Here is a 20337-nt window from a genome sequence, read left to right on the forward strand (position 1 = left end):
CAGCTCAGAATAAAAATCACTCAGAGATAACTGCTATTGACTTTTTTCTTTCTTTTTTTTTTTTTTTTGCATTGACTGATTTCGCGAAGCTCAAATTTTTCAGGGACTTTTCAACATATCCAGTCCAACAGCCTATTGGAGGTCTTAATCCCCTTTCTCTTTTTAGTTGCCCTATAAATCTTTCAGCTATTCCTCCTGCTGTGTTTTGCTACTTACTGTTACTGCAGAACTTTGAATGTGCCTCCATTATAGCCCAAATCAGTTTGTACTGTCATTGTTGGTTAACCTGTTTATCCCTTCAGGATTACATTACACTCATCTTTCTTTTTTTTTTTAGATTTTAAAAAAATGTTTATTTTTGAGAGAGCGAGAGAGAGACAGAGTGAGAACAGGGGAGGGGCAGAGAGAGGGAGACACAGAATCTGAAGCAGGCACCAGGCTTGAACTGTCAGCACAGAGCCCAATGTGAGACTGGAACTCATGAACCCCAAGATCACGACCTGAGCCCAAGTCAGAAGCTTAACCGACTAAGCCACCCAGGCGCCCCCACACTCATCTTTCTGTCCTAAGCAATGGACTCACACATACGTAGCAGATGTTTAATAAATATGTTGAACAAATGACTTAGTAACTCAATGGAAAAAAATCTATCAAAATACTGAAATGTATTTAATGCTTCTTAGCAGCGTCCTAATTAGATTTGAGCTCTAATAGTCTAATTAACCACAGAAATGTTCTTTTAGAAGAATTTTTTCTAAAACTTTCTAGACCTGAAAGTCCACGTTTAAGATCAGTAAATCTCAGAGGATTAATAAAGAAAATGTATGGGTTATTCAATCCTCCCTAACAACATAAAAGGCACCTGAGACATTCTAGGTCACTCATGGTTCTACTTTCTCCAGCAGTTTATTTCGATGTCATTAGTTTAATATCAATTTACCTTGAATTTTCATTCTCCCCCAGCAACTACTGCATTTTTCTGCACCTCTTTCCAACAAAGTACATCAGTGCAACTGTCTATCCTTGCCATCTCTACCAATTCTCATTACTATGTCCAATAAGCAGTTCTCAGTCCCTTTTGAAAGAATTCATTTTATTTAAGGGCGCCTGGATGGCTCAGTCAGTTAAGCGGCCAACTCTTAATCTCAGCTCAGGTGTTGATCTTAGGGTTGTGAGTTCAAGCTTCGTGTTAGGAATCTATGCTGGGTGTGAAGCCTACTTAAAAAAAAAAATAATAATTTTAAAAATAAAAAATAAATAAAAACTCATTTCAATTTATTTAAACAAACAGACAAAAAACTCAGTTCACCCATTTCTCCCACCAGTCACCCCCTGCCTCTGGCGACCATCAATCTGTTATCTGTACCTACGAGCTTAAAATACATGTTTTTTAGATTCCACATGTAAGAAAGATCATATGGTATTTTGTTTTGTCAGACTTATTTCACTTAGCATAATGCCCTCGAGGTCCATCCATGTTGTTGCAAATGGTGAGATCTCATTCTTTTTTATGGATGAATAATATTCCATTGTATATATACCACAATTTCTTTATTCATTTTCCACTGATGGACACTTAGGTTTCCATATCTTGGCTATTGTAAATAATGCTGTAATGAACATGGGAGTGCAGATCTTTTTGAATTAGTGGTTTTGTTACCTTTGGATAAATACGCAGAGGCAAAATTGCTGGGTCATGTGGTATTTCTATTTTTAATATTTTTGAGGAACCTCCACACTATTATCCATAGTGTCTACACCAACTTACATTCCCACCAGCAGTGCATAAGTGTTCCTTTTTCTCTCCTTCCTCACCAACATTTGTTATTTCTTGTCTTTTTGATATTAGTCATTCTAACAGGCGTGAGGTGATACCTCATTGTGGTTTTAATTTGCATTTCTCAGATGATTAATAATATAGATCATCTTGGGGCATCTGGGTGGCTCAGTCAGTTAAGCATCTAACTGAGGCTCAGGTCATGATCTCATAGTTCATGAGTTTGAGTCCTGCATGGGACGAGCTTGAGCCCCACATTGGGTGAGCATGAGCCCCACTTTGGGTGAGCCCTGGTCTCTCTTTCTCCCTCCCCTCTCTTTCTTGCACCTGGAGGATTCTCTCTCTGTCTCTCTCTGTCTCTCTCTCTCTCTCTCTCTCTCTCTCCCTCTCCCTCCCTCCCTCCCTCCCTCCCTCCCTCCCTCCCTCTCTCCCCCCCCTTCCCCTCTCCCCCTCTCTCTCCCTCTCACTCATTTGCTCCCTCTGTCTCTCTCAGGAAAAATAATAATAATAATATAGAGCATTTTTTTATGTACCTATTGGTTATCTGTATGGTGTGGGTTTTTTGGAAAAATGTTCAGATCTTCTGCCCATCTTTTAATTGGATTGTTTGAGGGTTTTTTTTCTTTTGGTTGTTGTTGTTTTTTTGATTATTGTTTGTTTGTTTGTTTTTTGCTACTGAATTGTATGAGTTCTTTATGTTGTGGTTATTAGCCCAGTATCAGATATATGATTTGCAAATATTTTTGCCCATTCAGAAGGTTGCCTTTTCATTTTGTTGATGATTTCCTTTGCTGTGCAGAAGCTTTTTAGTTTGGTGTTTATTTTTGCTCTTGTTACTTTTGGTGTCAGATTTTTTAAAAAATCACCTCCAAGATCTATGTCAAGGAGCTTATTACCTATGTTTTCTTCTAGTTTTATGGTTTCAGGTTCAAGTCTTTAATCCATTTTGAGGTAATTTTTGTGTATGATGTAAGATAGTGTTCCAGTTTCATTCCTGCATTCTTACGCATGTTTTTCCAACACTATTTATTGAAGAGAGTTTTTTCCCCATTGCATATTCTTGGCTTCTTTGTATTAAATTAATTGGCCATATGTGCATGGGTTTATTTCTGGGCTCTCTGTTCTGTTCCAGTGATATGTTTGTTTTAGCTCAATACCATACTGTTTTAATTAGTGTAGTTTTGTAACATAGTTTGAAATTAGGGGGCATGATGCTTTTGTTCTTCTTTCTCAAGATTGCTTTGGCTATTTGGGGTCTTATATGGTTCCATACAAATTTTAGGATTTTTGTTCTATTTCTGTGAAATATGCCATTGATATTTTGATAGTGATTGTCCTGAATCTGCAGATTGCTTTGAGTAGTATAAATATTTTAACAATGTTAATTCTTCTAATCCATGAGCATGGAATATCTTTCCATTTATTTCTGCTATGACATTTTGATCAATTTCCTTTTAGAATTTTTTTCTGTGTATAAATACAGTTGGGTTTTGTTTGTTTTTTTTGCCATATTGAATCCCATTGCATATTTGACATATTCTGTTTTTTCATTTAATAGTTTCTCACTTCATTATATATTCCCCAGAAACATTATTTTTAATGAATGCTTAATGATCAGTTCTTTACTATTGAATATATGATTGTTTTATTTTCAAATTTTTACTATTTTATGTATATATTATATATATGTATATTACATTTACATATTATATTATATATATTTGTATATATGTATTTAATTATGTTTCCTCCAGGAAAATTATACTGATTTGCTCTCCACTCTTTGATTCAGTTAATATATATTAAACACCTACCATGGGTTATACCCCAGAAATTTTATTGCAATGAACAAAATTCACTCCTTGACCTCAAGGAACTTTTGGTCTGAAAAGAAGACATTGAATCCTAGGTATTCCCATACCCTTGCAAAACACTGAATTTGTACAGTTAAAAGAGAAATCTATCCCATTTTGATAGGTAGACATGGTGCTCATTGTTTTAATTGCCATTGTTTAAGTTAGTGAGCTTGGACACTTTTTCATTGACAGGGACTCTCTTTTTTTTTTTTTTTTTTTTTTTTTAATGTTTATTTATTTTGAGGGAGAGAGACAGGGTGTGAGCAGGGGAGGGGCAGAGAGAGAGGGAGACACAGAATCCGAAGAAGGCTCCAGGCTCCGACTGTCAGCACAGAGCCAGATGTGGGGTTCAAACTCGCCAATCGCGAGATCATGACCTGAGCCAAAGTCGGACACTTAACGGACTGAGCCACCCAGGCACCCCAGGGACTCTCTCTTTAACCAAATTTAAGGCAAGTTCCTCTGAGTCCTCTTTTTGACTAGATCTCGACCTTGGGCTCTGTGCTTTGCCCACTTAGTCCAGATTTAGCAAGAACCCTGCTGAGTCAGTTTAGAAAAACTCCCCCACCCTTGATATCTGATCAAATTTCTCATCCTGCACTCTCCATATCTTATCACCTTGGCCTGCCTTCAGTAAGAATCCTATTGAGTCTGTCTAGCAAGAATCCCCCTAACCTTGATGTTTCTCCTCATAGTAATTTTCTATCCACTGACCCCCACCCTTGACTATAAATCTATACCTCTCCTGGTTGAATTTGGACTTGAGCTCCATCTCTCTCCCCTACTACAAAACCCTTATTGCAATAGTCCCTCCTGAATAAAATCTTCCTTACTGTCTTTGACAAGCATCATGAAAGTTTTTTCTTTAACATCATATTCATTCATCAGTTGTTTAGTTAAGTACCTGTTACATGCTAGGAGTTGGAAACATGATGATAAATAAGGTAAATGTATCCCTTCCCTTACAGAGTTTATAGTCTAATACTCATTGGATGTGTATATTTCTTCATTTTAAAATTAAATCCTTTTCCATTTTTCTGTTGGAGCATTTCTTCTTAATAGCTGATTTGAAAATGTTCTTTATGTATTCAATTCAATCAGTTTACTCAATATTGAGCTCCTCCAGTGTACAAGGCACTGTTCTAGGTTTAGAGAGGATGACAGGGTACAAGATAAACAAGGTTTCTTCTTGTAAGAGAGTTTACATTGGGTCAGGGTGAGAAGAACACAATGAGCAAACAAGTCAAGGAAAATGTTAGATAGGATTGAATGCCATACAGATAATTAGACTAGGGCGATGTGATCGAGTGTCTGAATGACTACTTCAAATTGGATGTTCAACTCTTTATATATTAAAAAAATTTTTTCGTTGTTAATGTTGATTTATTTTTGAGAGAAAGCGAGACAGAGCATGAGCAGGAGAGGGGCAGAATCCCTCCCCTGAGAGAGAGGGAAACAGAATCCAAAACAGGCTCAAGGCTCTGAGCTGTCAGCATAAAGCCAGATGCAGGGCTCGAACCCACAAACCTTGAGATCATGACCTGACCTGAAGTCAGACATTTAACCAACTGAGCTACCGAGGCGCCCCTCACCTTTTTATATATTAACAACATTAATTAAAACCCACTTCACATAAATGGGAAGCCTTTTTCCCCAATTTGATCATAGGCTTTTTTTTTTATAAGTTAAGACTTTTTCTAGTTATAATACATAATCATTTTGTAAAATGATTGGAAATATAGAAAAGCAGAAAGAAGAAAATAAAAATAATTGATCTTATTATTCACAAGTAAACCCTACGACAGTCAGATGGATATCCTCCTGTCATTTTCAGTATGCATATAAATTACCTATGTACTTGTGTGTTAATAGTTTTGAAAAGAATATACTGCAGTACAGCCTGCTTTTTCCACCATGCCAAGGACCTCTAACAGGCACTGAAAAATTTTTAAGTGATGAAATGATAAGCAAAAATAGACATGAGGTTTACATACTTAAAAAATTATAAAATTTTCAGTTTAGCTTAGATAGAGTAGGCAAGAAGATGGTTGGGCTACAAATGTTAGTCAAATAAATAAATGTAAAATTTGAAGGTAAAAATTTTATCTCATTAACCACTCTATCCTCAGCACATAAAATAGTTCTAGGGAATCAGTGGTTTATTTTCATTCATTTGTATTTCTCATTCTCATGAGTATAAAAATATTCTGTCTCTTTTTTATTATATCCATTTCTCTTTCCAATTTTGTATGTTTATGTTTTCTCTCATTTAATAATTTATCAGACCAATTGTGTTTTCAAAGAAACTCGTAGATTTTTAAAAATCAACTGTGGAGAGTTTTCTATTTTCTAATTCATTATTTTCTACTTTTATATATGTTTTTCCTTTAGCTTTACTTAGCTTTATTTTGTTATGTTTCTAATTATTCAGATGGCTATTTGGTTTATTTCCTTTTTTCTTATTTCAAAATAAAACCATTATAAGCTCAAAGTTTCGTTCAATCAATATAGCTTTCATGTGTCACAGAAGTTTTCACTTGTCTCTCATCAAATAAGTTCTAGATACTCTGATGGTGCCTGGACAGTGCCTGAGCCCCACATTAGATGTAGAGATTACTTAAAAAAAAAAAAATGTTAAAAAATAACACACACACACACACACACACACACACACACACACACACACACAAGAAACCTGTGGATGTGTCTTTGTTGCCCTTACAAGTTAGAGAGAAGATACATTGGTTAACTATAGAATTCCTGAACATATTTTTTTCCTTCAAATCTTTAGAAATTTCCCCATTGTCCTCTAATGTTTATTGTTACAGAAAAGTCTAAAACCTTCCCTTTTTTTGTTCCTTTATAGTAAATTTTACTGTGGGATTCTTTATCCTTAAAATTCAAAACTTACAAGAGTAGGTCTAGGTAGTAGTTTCTTTTAATTAACCATGCCTATAGATTCAGGTGTTTTTTTCTCCTTAAGGAAGTTGTGTTCTATTATATATTAAAATACAATCTTTGATTATTTGCTTTAATTTTTTTAAGTTTTTATTTATATCAAAGTTATATTTGTCATAGTTTAAAGAGTCAAAGAGTTCCCTCTGGTTTGTTGTAAAAAACAGGAGTCTCCCATTCCCTTCCCTCCTATTTCTCCCTTCCAGGAAGTAATTATTCTCACCTCTCTTGGCTGATTGTTTTGGTGTTTGTATTTAAATAATATGCCTTTATTGCCACATTTAGATTTTTTAACTTTTTGTCATAATCTATTAATTTCCCACTATGGTAGAAAATAACTTTGCTTCCTTTTTTCTCCAGCATCCACCACATTCAATTACCGTTCCCATGTCCATCTTGCAATATGGCTATATCATAATTATGGTTAGATTAGTAGTCCGTGTTTACATTATCATTAATAAGTAAACATTATTCACAGCTGAGCCACAGGGTATGATTACTTCTTTTCTTTTGTCATATAATGTTTTGGTTTTCCTGGAGTCAATAACTGTCTTCTTTTTTCATTTTCTTAGTTTTCTATATACTTTTTACTAATTCAACTCCGAACTCTTACCCAGCTGTCAAGATGATCATTCACTTTAGGTGTCCTATCAATTTCATCTTTCTATATATTTCTAGGAGTCTTCTGACTGCTTTAGTTTGGCCTGCTTGCCTTCTGAGCCTGATAGGCTGTTGACATCCTATGATTTTCCTTCACCATCATCTTGGGAATTCCCTTTGCCCTCCTCCTATGCTGGAACCTCTGTTTTCTGTATCCCATGTCTTCTTCCTGCTTCATACTCTCATTTTGATGGAGCATACCCCCAGTACCTTCTCTAGAATAGTGTACAGAAGGTAAATTTTTGGAAAAATACTATGTTTGACATGTTTTTATTCTACTCTGACATCTAATTATTTGGTTAATATACAATTCTCAGACAGAAACAATTTTTTGCAGAATTTTTAAGGCATCACTCTGTTATCTTCTAGCTTTCAGGGTTGTTCTTAGGCAGTATAAAGCCATTCTGATAACTGATTCTTTGTATGTGAATCTTCTGCTCTCTCCCTCTCTCTCTTTCTTTCTTTCTCACTGCCTATAGGATTTTCTATTTGTCCCCAGTATTATTCTAGAAATACATATCCTGCAGTTTTGGAAATTTTTCTTAAATTATTTCACTGATGATTTTTACTCATCTCTTTTTTCCTTTTTTCTTTCTTTCTTTTTTTTTTATTTTCTCCTCAATTTTCTATCTTTCTGTTTAAAAAGATTTTTTTTGGTGGGGCACCTGGGTGGCTCAGTCAGTTAAGTGTCCAACTCTTGGTCTCGGCTCAGGTGATGATCTCATGGTTCATGATTTCGAGCCCCACATCAGTCTCTCTACCAAGAGTGAAGATCCTGCTTGGGATTCTCTCCCTCTCTCTGCCCCTCCCACACACACTCTCTCTCTCTCAGAATAAATAAATTTAAAAAATAAAAATACTTTTGTTTGTTTTATTTTACTTGTAGAATAAGTTCTCACCTTTACCTTCTAATTCTTCCATAGAATATTTGAGATATTTATCATATTTTTAATTTTAAGAACTCTTTCTTATTCTTTTCTTTTTTATATGATTCTGTTCTTATTTCATGAATATAATATCTCCTTGAGGATTAATGATTTTTGTTAGTTTATTTTCTTTTCCTTAGGTGGTCCCTTAGAGAAAGATCCTTGCCTTTTTCTATTTATTTAGCTGACTTGGTCTCTTTATTTCATATCAAGATTTTGCCTAACATGTGATAAACCTTGACTGTGTATTCAGATTTAAGACTGGGGATTTGATAAGCTGACTGGAAACTGAGTGCTTAGATAGGATTTGTTGACTGTAATCAACACTACAGGGTAGCTCTAAAGTTCATTTCTTTAGACCTAAGCTGGTCAGATATCCCCAGAAAAAATGCTTCTAATATACTGCCTGGAGGCAAAGACCAAGTCATCTGTGTTAGAGAACCCCGTCAGGGGAGAGACCGAGAGGAGCCAGAATGCAGCATACAGTTGCTTAATCTCAGCATCAGTGCTGTGCTTTGGTTTGTCAGAGGAGAGCGCCTCTGTTTTACTCTTCTCAGAGAAAAACTGTTAGTCTTTTACCAGGACTGGAGAGGGCAGTCGCCTGGCCACTCAAATGCAGGGGGAAGATCCAGACTGCTTCTTAAACTTTCAACCAGTTCTTCCACAGGTATCTTTTACAGCCAACTCCAGAGTCTTTTGGAGACTCGGTAGTATACATAAAATTTATTGTCAGCTTTCTCCACTGCTGCCTTTGGAGGTACTCTTCCCTGGTCTGCTAAATATCTGCTACTGTTTTATCTCTCAAAAGTTTAGTGCTGTTGTCCCCTGTACTTTTTTGTCTTGCTTTTATGGGTTTATGCCCCTAAAATCTCATATTTTCTTTGCAACAACTGTGTACATGTCAGATCTCCATTCTCTGTCCTTTTGAGTCCGTGATCTCATCTCTCATCAGTGTCATGCCTTTGTTCATTTCCTCTACTTTCTCAAGTTTGCCCAACATACCATTCAGCTTGTTATTGCTTCTAATGTAGCTTTAAATTGTACATTTTAGTTTCCTTATAGGTTCCCCTTACCTTACCTGCCTTCCTTTGATTCTTACCTACCTGACTCCCAGCTCCCCCTTTTCATGTCCATTTGTATGTTTGATCTATTATCTCCTTTTTGTGTGTGTGTCCACTTCTTTTGAATTTTTATTACAAATATAAAGTCGATGCTTTTTTAAGGAATTGCTTTTAGTAAATCTTGTTCAAAAGGTAGCCTTCTACATCTTGAGTGCTGAATTTTCCTTTTTTATGTGGTAATGGGCCATTAGCCCAACAACCTTAAGCGACTCAGAAAAAGATTAAGACTCATAATAACATTGCTTATCTAAGGATAACTAAACAGGAAAAAAAACTCTGATAGGTTTATGAAAGGATTCTACCACATAAAAAAGGAAAATTAAAAATAAAAGGAAAAAATAAAAAAGTCCAATGGGACTTTGAAGGTGAATGGTCTATGTCTAGGGAACAATAGGAAGCTACCCCTCATCCACATGGGCATTAAATCTAGGACTCTGGTCTAAATGCTTGAGCACTATTTGCCTGAATACTCATTGAACACCAACACGAAGGATGTACTCCTAGGCATCTTATTCTGACTGCTTAGAATTGTGATACTGAAAGTGTGGTCTGTATACTCGTGCCACTCCTTTAACCCTTCCTGGTGGGTCCACAATGAGATAAGCCCAGGAATTGATAATCAACACTTATAATATATACATTACACATAATTTACAATATCACCAATGTACATCACCAACACTTTGGAGATGAAAGGGGATATGATTCTGCATCCCCAGTTCTAGTATGTGGTTTTTTTCCCCCACACCACTAATTCTCTGACACCAGCTGGGTATCCTACAGTTTTACTCAGTTCTGATCCTATTTACCTAGAGATAGCATCGGGTCCCACAGGTTATGGGCTCAGTCCTACAAGACTGCCCACCCCTTCAGATGCCAGTCACAAGCCGGGTTGACCCCTGTGCATATGACTGACTAGTTACAAATCGGAGGTTACAAAGACCCCCCTCCTTGGGTTCCATTAGTATGTTAGATGGGCTCACAGAACTCAGAGAAACATTTTACTTTCAAGATCACCATTTATCATAAAAGGATATAACTCCAGAGTAGTGAGATGGAAAAGATGTGTAGGGCAAGGTACATGGGAAGGGGCACAGAGCTTCCATGCTCTCTCAGAGTCGTTCTCATGGCATCTCCACATGTTTACCAATATACAATCTCTCTAAAGCCCATCCAATTGGGTTTTTATGGAGGCTTTATTACATAGGCATGATTGATTAAATCATTGGCCAATGGCAATTATTCAACCTCTGGCCCTGAGCCTATCCCAGGAGGTAAGGGGAGGAGGGTACTGAAAATCCCAACCTTTCAGTCACATGGTTGGTTCCCCTGGTAACCAGCCCCAGTCTTTAGGTGCTTTCCAAAAGTCACTTTACTGACCTAAACTCAGGTGTGGTTGAAAAGGAGTTGTTAGGAATAAAGACACCTTTATCACTCCTATCACTTTGGAAATTCCAAGGGTTTTAGGAGCTCTGTGGCAGAAGCAGGGATGAAACCCAAATACATATTTCTTATTATAAACCACAGTATCACAGGGGACAATTAATACTTATGCCAGAACAGTAGATATCATTTGTGCTTTCCATGCAAACTGGAATATGGTTTCTTCATCCTTAGATTTTACTAGTGGTGGAGCCCTGTGGACACACCTATCAAATGACCTCCTGAGTCTGTCTTTTCCTGAGTGTAATATACCCTAATTCCGAAATGCCAGACCCCACACACTGATAATATAGCCCCACAATTACACTTAAACCCCTTGTGCCTACCACTTCCTAAACCATTCCTGGAAACTGACTTGATTGGACACTGGGCCTTGCCCACTGGACCCAAGGAGAGATTTTCTCCAGTGACTGTCTTTCCCCAAGAGGTATCTTTGAGGCTCTAGTCCTTAGCCATACCTCAATGAGGAGTCTTTATATATCATTCAAGGTCATGACCTTTGAATAAACCATTGAATGCTGCATTGACCTCAATTCAAGTGCTTCTCAGAAAATATTTTCCAAATAGTTCCTTTTGGACTTGGTATAACAAGAGAGCAGATTAGACCATGTTGAAATCTACAGTCTTTCAGCTGGGCCTCTGCTAGGAATATCTGTGAAATATCATGCAGTACTTGGGAATTATTACAATGTTCTTCAAATGTTTTCACTGACATAATCACTAATTTCATTTATTTATTTATTTTTTTAACATTTATTCATTTTTTAAAAAATTTACATCCAAGTTAGTTAGCATATAGTACAACAGTGATCCCAGGAGTAGATTCCTTAATGCCTCTTACCCATTTAGCCCATCCCCCCTCCTACAACCCCTCCAGTACCCCTCTGTTTTTCTCCATATTTATGAGTCTCTTATGTTTTGTCCCCCTCCCTGTTTTTATATTCTTTTTGTTTCCCTTCCCTTATGTTCATCTGTTTTGTCTCTTAAAGTCCTCATGAGTGAAGTCATATGATTTTTGTCTTTCTCTGATTAACTTAGCTTAGCATAATACCCTCCAGTTCCATCCATGTAGTTGCAAATGGCAAGATTTCACTCTTTCGGATTACCAAGTAATACTCTATTGTATGTATATATACCACTTCTTTATCCATTCATCCATCGATGGACATTTGGGCTCTTTCCATACTTTGGCTATTGTTGATAACGCTGCTATAAACATTGGGGTGCATGTGTCCCTTCGAAACAGCACACCTGTATCCCTTGGATAAATGCCTAGTAGTACAACTGCTGGGTTGTAGGATAGTTCTAGTTTTCGTTTTTTGAGGAACCTGCATACTGTTTTCCAGAGTGGCTGCACCAGTTTGCATTCCCACCAGCAGTGCGAAAGAGATCCTCTTCCTCCGCATCCTCACCAACATCTGTTGTTGCCTGCGTTGTTATGTTAGCCATTCTGACTGGTGTGAGGTGGTATCTCCTTGTGGTTTTGATTTGTATTTCCCTGATGATGAGTGATGTTGAGCATTTTTTCACGTGTCGGTTGGCCATCTCGATGTTTTCTTTGGAGAAGTGTCTATTCATGTCTTTGGCCCATTTCTTCACTAGATTATTTGTTCTTCGGGTGTTGAGTTTATAAGTTCTTTATAGATTTTGGATACTAATCCTTTATCTCATATGTCATTGGTAGATATCTTCTCCCATTCCATCGGTTGCCTTTTAGTTTTGCTGATTGTTTCCTTCACTGTGCAGAAGGCTTTTCATTTTGATGAGGTCCCAATAATTCATTTTTGCTTTTGTTTCCCTTGCCTCTGGGGACATGTTGAGTGAGAAATTGCTGTGGCCGAGGTCAAAGAGATTTTTACCTGCTTTCTCCTCGAGGATTTTGATGGCTTCCTGTCTTACAGTTAGGTCTTTCATCCAGTTTGATTTTATTTTTGTGTGTGGTGTAAGAAAGTGGTCCAGGTTCATTTTCTGCATGTCGCTGTCCAGTTTTCCCAGCACCATTTGCTGAAGAGACTGTCTTTGTGCCATTGGGTATTCTTTCCTGCCTTGTCTGTGGGTCCATTTCTGGGTTCTCTGTTCTGTTCCAGTGATCTGAGTGTCTGTTCTTGTGCCAGTACCATACTGTCTTGATGATAACAGCTTTGTAACACAGCTTGAAGTCTGAGATTGTGATGCCTCCAGCCTCAGTTTTCTTTTTCAAGGTTGCTTTGGCTATTAAGGATCTTTTCTGGTTCCATACAAATTTTAGGATTGTTTGTTCTAGCTCTGTGAAAAATGCTGGTGTTATTTTGATAGGGGTTGCATAAAATCACCTTTTTTGCACCAAAGATGTCTTCAAGAATTATTTCTTGGGCTCTGGAAATCCCCCACCACCACTCCAAAACCCCATCAGTTATATTTCACTACAGCAAAATAAACTTAAGTTTTTAATCTCTTATAAGTTGAAATCTCTTAAGTGTTAAAAAATTCTTCTGGGGGCACCTGGGTGGCTCAGTCGGTTGAGCGGCCGGCTTCGGCTCAGGTCATGATCTCACAGTCCGTGAGTTCGAGCCCTGCGTCGGGCTCTGTGCTGACAGCTTAGAGCCTGGAGCCTGTTTCAGATTCTGTGTCTCCCTCTCTCTGACCCTCCCCCGTTCATGCTCTGTCTGTCTCTGTCTCAAAAATAAATAAACGTTAAAAAAATTAAAAAAAAAATTCTTCTGGTTGGCTTTTCTGTTTATGATGACAATTATTAGCTTATACAATTGGTTAAAACAACAAATGTAATACAAATTTTAGTAATTTGATAAAAAGCAAAAATGGGAATGCACTTCTTCACAGAGTAAATGGGCTTTTTAAAATTTAGTTCATTAATTCCATCAGTTCTATGCCTGTTCTTTATTTTTAAGATGCAAGCCCTGGGGAAAATTTTTTTTTCTTTTTTTTTTGAGTAGGCTCCACACTGGAGCTTGGACTCATGACCCTGAGATCAAGACCTGAGCTGAGATCAAGAGCTGGACACTTAACCAACTGAACCACCCAGGTTCCCCAGAAAAATTTTGTAAATACATAAATGGATGAGACTTGAAGAAATTTTCCTTTAGCCCTATCACTTATTTCTTTGCATTCCTGAGATATTCACACACACAAAATTCAAAGGGATCTACTCTCAAAAATTACTTCTAACAATATATCAACTTTAACTTAATTAATTCTCTTAAAATTTGACCAAAAGCAGAAAAATAGAAATTATCACTTATAGAAATTTGTTATTCAGTCATTGGAGCCACTTTCTTCCTCCACTTGTAGGAAATAAATAAAAAAGATTTTACCAAGATTTAGCACAGTACTGCTATTTCTTTCCCTTAGACATATCTTGTTTAACCTAATATTCTCAAAAAGTGTTAAGAAAATGGAAGTAATGTTAATTTCTTTTTTTTCTCTATCCAGAAGTAATATTAATTTCAAAGTACCTTTGCCAATATAATATTTCTTAATAAAATGCTATTTTCATAAGGTGATTTAAATATATTTTTGTTAAAACCATGGATATAAATTTTACTCATTTAATTTATGAAAATATTTGTCACATAATCTAACTAGTGAACTCAGTCCTCTTTGTCAAACCACCAGGTAAGTCAGACTTACTTTGTGAGTCAAGTCTAGCTTCCTTTTTTCCCCAACTTTATTTTCAATACAAATATGTGTTTAAATGTATCAAAAAAGATTATAAAACATTGAGAAGTAAATTATAGATAGTATCTAACAATATTACTAAAAGTAATCAAGTTTTAAATAATATAGGTCTACTATAGCTGGCTTTCCATTTTAGGTTAAAACAAGGTGAAAAGAATACACTATTTCTTTGTTACTATTTTGAAATAATGAACTAAAATGTGTAGCTAAAGTTATAAGTAAGTCTAGTTAACTAACTAGAATTTAAAGTAAAATTTTAAGGAAAAAAATAGACATTAAAAAAATTTTTTTAATTAAAAATTTTAATTAAAATTAAAAAAATTTTTTAAAAATTAAAAAAAATTTTAATTAAAAAAATTTTTTTAAATGTTTATTTCTGAGAGAGACAGAGCATGAGTGGGGGAGGGGCAGAGAGAGAGAGAGAGAGAGAGAGAGAGAGAGGGAGAGAGATACACAGAATCCAAAGCAGGCTCCAGGCTCCAAGCTATCAGCAGAGAGCCTGACACAGGGCTCTAAATCCCGAACCACGAGATGATGACCTGAGCTGAAGTCAGACGTTTGACAGACTGAGCCACCCAGGTGCCCCAAAATTTTTAAATTAAAAAAAAAATTTTTTTAAGAATTTAAAAAATAAAAATAAAAAATAAAGTTACAAGTAAGTCATTTATTAAGCAAGGGGTAGGATAAGAGGCACTGCATGCATTTTGTTAAATTTGTGGAATGTATGAAATATAAGTGTTTAGCTTTTCAGAATAAGAATCATGTATCAAAATCAGAAATAGCCCTGTTAACTCTTTAGATATCATGTTCAAACTTTGTGTGTATTTAACAAGAGAGAAAGGTTACAAACTAAAAAATTATAGGCCTGGTAGCTAGCATACACTTTAATTTTCTATTTTTAAATAAGAGATAGAGGGCGCCTGGGTGGCGCAGTCGGTTAAGCGTCCGACTTCAGCCAGGTCACGATCTTGCGGTCTGTGAGTTCGAGGCCCGCGTCAGGCTCTGGGCTGATGGCTCGGAGCCTGGAGCCTGTTTCCGATTCTGTGTCTCCCTCTCTCTCTGCTCCTCCCCCATTCATGCTCTGTCTCTCTCTGTCCCAAAAATAAATAAAAAAATAAAAAAAAAAGTTGAAATAAATAAGAGACAGAAAATACTAAGCATTTAATTGGATGAAACAGATATTTCATTGTATTATTTATAAAATAGATTTTAATTTATAGAATCACACTGAATTTTTTTAAATAAGTTTTTCATCAAAAATCACGTATAGTAGTCCCAGAAAACACTCAACTTATATTTAAAAGAGTTAGTGTCACCAGCTTATCCTGCTTATTCAGTATGAAGATGCCTTTCTTTCCAGCTACTGATGTGTCCTAAGGATGAGTGTTAAGAGTAGCCCAGTGGAAGGGGCACCTGGGTGGCTCAGTCAGTTAAGAGCATCCTAGTGGATGGGGCGCCTGGGTGGCTCAGTCGGTTGAGTGTCTCACTTCGGCTCAGGTCATGATCTCACAGCTTGTGAGTTCGAGCCCCGCGTCAAGCTCTGTGCTAACTGCTAGGAGCCTGCAGCCTCCCTCAGATTCTGTGCCTCCCTCTCTCTCTGCCCCAACCCACTCGCATTCTGTCTCTGTCTCTCTCAAAAATAAATAAACACCAAAAGAAAAGAAAAGAAAAGAAAAGAAAAGAAAAGAAAAGAAAAGAGTAGACTAGTGGTACCTGGGTGGCTCAGTTGGTTAAGCATCCAACTCTTGATCTCAGCTCAGGTCATGACCTCATGGTTCGTGGGTTTGAGCCCACATCAGACTCTGCTGGCAGTGCAGAGCCTGCTTAGGATTCTGTCCCTCCCTCCCTCTCTGCCCCTTCCCCACTTGCGCTGTCTCTGTCTCTCTCAAAATAAATAAAAATAAACTAAACTAAAATAAGAGCAGCCTAAAAGAACTGCTTATGTTTAAAAAGTTCCTTATAGCCTTCAGTATTTTTTACCAACACTTTGTTTTTCCTTCATGGGACTCCTCAAAAGTGATGCCTCCTTTGACAGTGGTGGGGGTGTGGGTAGCAGAGGCAAAGTCATTAAATACAAATTGTCATTACTCCTCCAGACTCATACTGAATTAGGTACTTCCCAACATGAACAAAATATTCCTTTTCTAACCTAGCTTCACCCTTAAAAGAAATAAGTATAAAATACAAAGCCTTCAAGTATAGTTTTGGTGATTTGATTAGTAATTAAACGATGCCTCCTGTATACCAGTATTTCCCATCATCCTTTTGTTTGGCTGTCTGGAGGGTTTTGCACAACGAGATAAATGATGACAAGTATGCCTTCCTTTTTGTAAAGTGAGAAAGGGCTATTTTGAAAGGGAAGGTGGGACAGAGTCAACATAAACCTTTATCACAGGTCAATTTTAGGATACAATTCATATGAAAATGGAAACAAGTTAATTCCCCTAAAATTATATGCTCATGACCCCCTTGGCTTACAATGTATGCATTCGTCCCAACTTTACCACAGTTAATGTGTTCCTAAGACATTTTTCAGAAAACGTAGAAATTAATAGGTGCCGATGGTTCTGGAAATATGGAACATCTCCCATTATAAATACTTAGAACTGCTGGATAAAGTATAAGAAAAAGTCTTTAAATAGACAGCTGAGCTTGCAAGAAAGAAAAGCTGCAGATAACAGAAAGGAAGCAGGTGCTGAAATCTGAGGGAAAAGGCCCTAGCTACCATTGCAATTTCTGGGGGTGTAGAGGGGTGGGGAGTGTTGCCATAAGCTAGGGACTTTAAGGCATATGCAAGAATAAGAAACATGGTCTTGGACCTGCTCTAGATAGGGAATTGAACAGAAGTCTCTATGAGAAGCTAGAACTTTCAAACAGTGACATCCTCAATGAAAAGGTAGTAAAAAAAATCTCACCAGCATGGGGAGGTGACAAGAAAATATATATTTCTTTGCCCATGCACAGGGTAAGATTTTTTCACTGAAACAACAGTGATTTTTTTCACTGAAACACAGTGAAAAACAGTGATTTTTTCACTGAAACATCAAAAACCCAGGCCTACTTCTCACATTGGTTTTGGCTTTGACTTAACACTACCCTTGTAGTCAGGAATCCCTAAATTAATAAATTAACATAATAATTGATCCCAAGACAATGGAAAACCCTGAGGCACTTATAGAAGCAAATGTAAAACCATTCTGGAAGAGTGCTCCTTCACAAGGTCACATGAGAGTCTCAGGTAATAAAACCAATCCAGGCCAAAAAAAAAAAGAGTTTTATAATAAAAAAAAGCATAAGACACAAAAAGAAATCAACAGTGAGCTCAGTTAGGAGACATAAAACATAGACATAAAAGGAGAGATCAAAACCCTAAGATTAAAGGAAAGACCTTATGAAGAAACATCAGATGGATGTAGGGAACCACCAAAGAGAAAATTTAGAAATGGACAAAATCCTAGAAATTTAAAACAACTGGTTAAACAGCAGATTACACAAAATTGAAGAGAAGTACTAATTAACTAGAAGCTGACTCTGAGGATCTTAGAAGGCAGCAAAAAAGGATATAAAAAATATGAATGAAAAGTTGAGTCATGGAGAAAAGGTGCATACTTATAATAGAAGACAGTAGGGAAGGGGTGCCTGGGTGATTCAGTCTGTTGAGCAACGGACTTCAGCTCGGGTCATGATCTCACAGTTCATGAGTTCGAGCCCCGCATCACGCTCACTGCTGTCAGTGCAGAGCCTGCTTCAGATCCTCTGTCTGCCTCTCTCTCTGCTCCTCTTTGCTTGTACTCTCTCCCTCAAAAATAAATAAAACCTAAAAAAAAAAGAAGAAGACGACAGTAGGGGAGACACTATCTTTAAAATGATAATGGCTGACAGTTTCCAGCACTGATAAAAAGATGTAACTCCTCAGATTCCAGAAGCACAATAGGTCCTATAAAGTAGAAATAAAAGTAAATCCATATGTAGCTACCTTCAGTAACAAAGACCTAAAGATTTAAAAACTCAAAGAGAAGAAATAATTATCCCCCAAGACACAGCAATTAGAAGACCATTCACTTATAAAAATTAATCCAGAATTATGTACCCAGCTAATGCATCTTTCAAGCATAAGCATGAAATGAAGGAAACTTCAGACCAAAAAAAAAAAAAAAAAAAAAAAGTCTGAGAAAATTTGTACTTATAGACCTCCCCCTAAAAGAGCTACTAAAAGTTGTATTCAGAAGAAGCAAAATAGTCTCAGAGAAAGAAAAGGGATGTAAGAAGGTGATTAAAAGAAAGAAGATTAGGGGGCGCCTGGGTGGCGCAGTCGGTTAAGCGTCCGACTTCAGCCAGGTCACGATCTCGCGGTCCGTGAGTTCGAGCCCCGCGTCGGGCTCTGTGCTGACAGCTCGGAGCCTGGAGCCTGTTTCCGATTCTGTGTCTCCCTCTCTCTCTGCCCCTCCCCCGTTCATGCTCTGTCTCTCTCTCTGTCCCAAAAATAAATAAAAAACGTTGAAAAAAAAAATTAAAAAGAAAAAAAAGAAAGAAGATTAGGACTTTGCCTTTGTAGATAGGCACAAACACCAAAGGAAAAATAAGATTAATTGTACTTCATCAAAATTGAAAAGTTCTTCGAAAGACACTATTAAGAGAATGAAAAATAGCCCACAGAATGGGAGAAAACATTTGCAAATTATATGTCTGATAAGGGACTTGTATCCAGAACATATAAATAACTCCTACAACTCAACAATAAAAAGACAACCTAATTTTAAAATGTGCATAATATCTGAATTGTTATTTCTTCAAAGAAGGTATACAAATGACTAATAGATACATAAAAGATGTTAACGTCATTAGTTATTAGGGAAATGCAAATAAAACCACAGTGAGATACCACTATTAGAATGACTAGTAAATGAGACAAACAGTAACAAGTGTTAGCAAAGAACCCTCATATACTGCTGGTAGAAATGTAAAATGTGCAGCCAGTGAAAAACAGCTGGCGGTTTCTCAAAAGGTTAAGCATAGCATATATATCCTAGCAATTCCACTCCTAGTTACATACTCAAGAGATGTATATACATCTGTATACAAAAATATACGTGAATGTTCAGAGAAGCATTATTCTATATTATAATATATATAGTATATAATAGCATATATAATATACGTTGTAATATGTATTATATATAATATAGTACATAACAATATATAAGTATATATACTATAAACTAAATACAGTATATTAGTATATATTGTATATTATGTAAATTAGTATATAACATATTAGTATATTATACCAGCCAAAAAGTGGAAATAACTCAATGTCCATCATCTGATGAATGAATAAGTAAAATATAATCCATACAGTGGAATATTATTCAGCAATAAAAAGGAATGAAGTATTGACATGATATACTGTGGATGAGCCTGTAAAGCATTATGCTAATTGAAAGAAGCCAGTCAGTCACAAAGGACCACATATTCATTCAATGTATATGAAATATCCCCAATAAGCAAATCTATACAGGCAAGAAGTAGATTAGTGGTTTCCTAGGGCTGCAGTTGGAGCGTTCTGTTGGAAGGAAATGGGGAGTGGCTGCTCAGAGGTACAGGATTTCTTTTTGGAGTGATGAAATGTTCTAAAACTGATTGTTATAAAGGATACACAACTCTGCAAATATACTAAAAACCACTGAATTGTACATTTCAAATGGGTGAGCTGTGTGGTGCATGAAAATCTCAATAAAGCTATTGAAAAAAAGTCCCGTGAGAGTGTTATAGACTACAGGGCACCTGGGTGGCTAAGTCCGTTAAGCATCTGGCTCTTGATCTCAGCTCTGGTCTTGGATCTCAGGGTCATGAGTTCAAGTCCCATGTTGGGCTCCATGTGTCATAGACTAAGATTTAGTCTAACTTACAAAGTACTCCAGCCT

The sequence above is a fragment of the Panthera tigris genome, chromosome A3 (assembly GCF_018350195.1).
Source record: "Panthera tigris isolate Pti1 chromosome A3, P.tigris_Pti1_mat1.1, whole genome shotgun sequence".
In the NCBI taxonomy this organism is placed as follows: domain Eukaryota; kingdom Metazoa; phylum Chordata; class Mammalia; order Carnivora; family Felidae; genus Panthera; species Panthera tigris.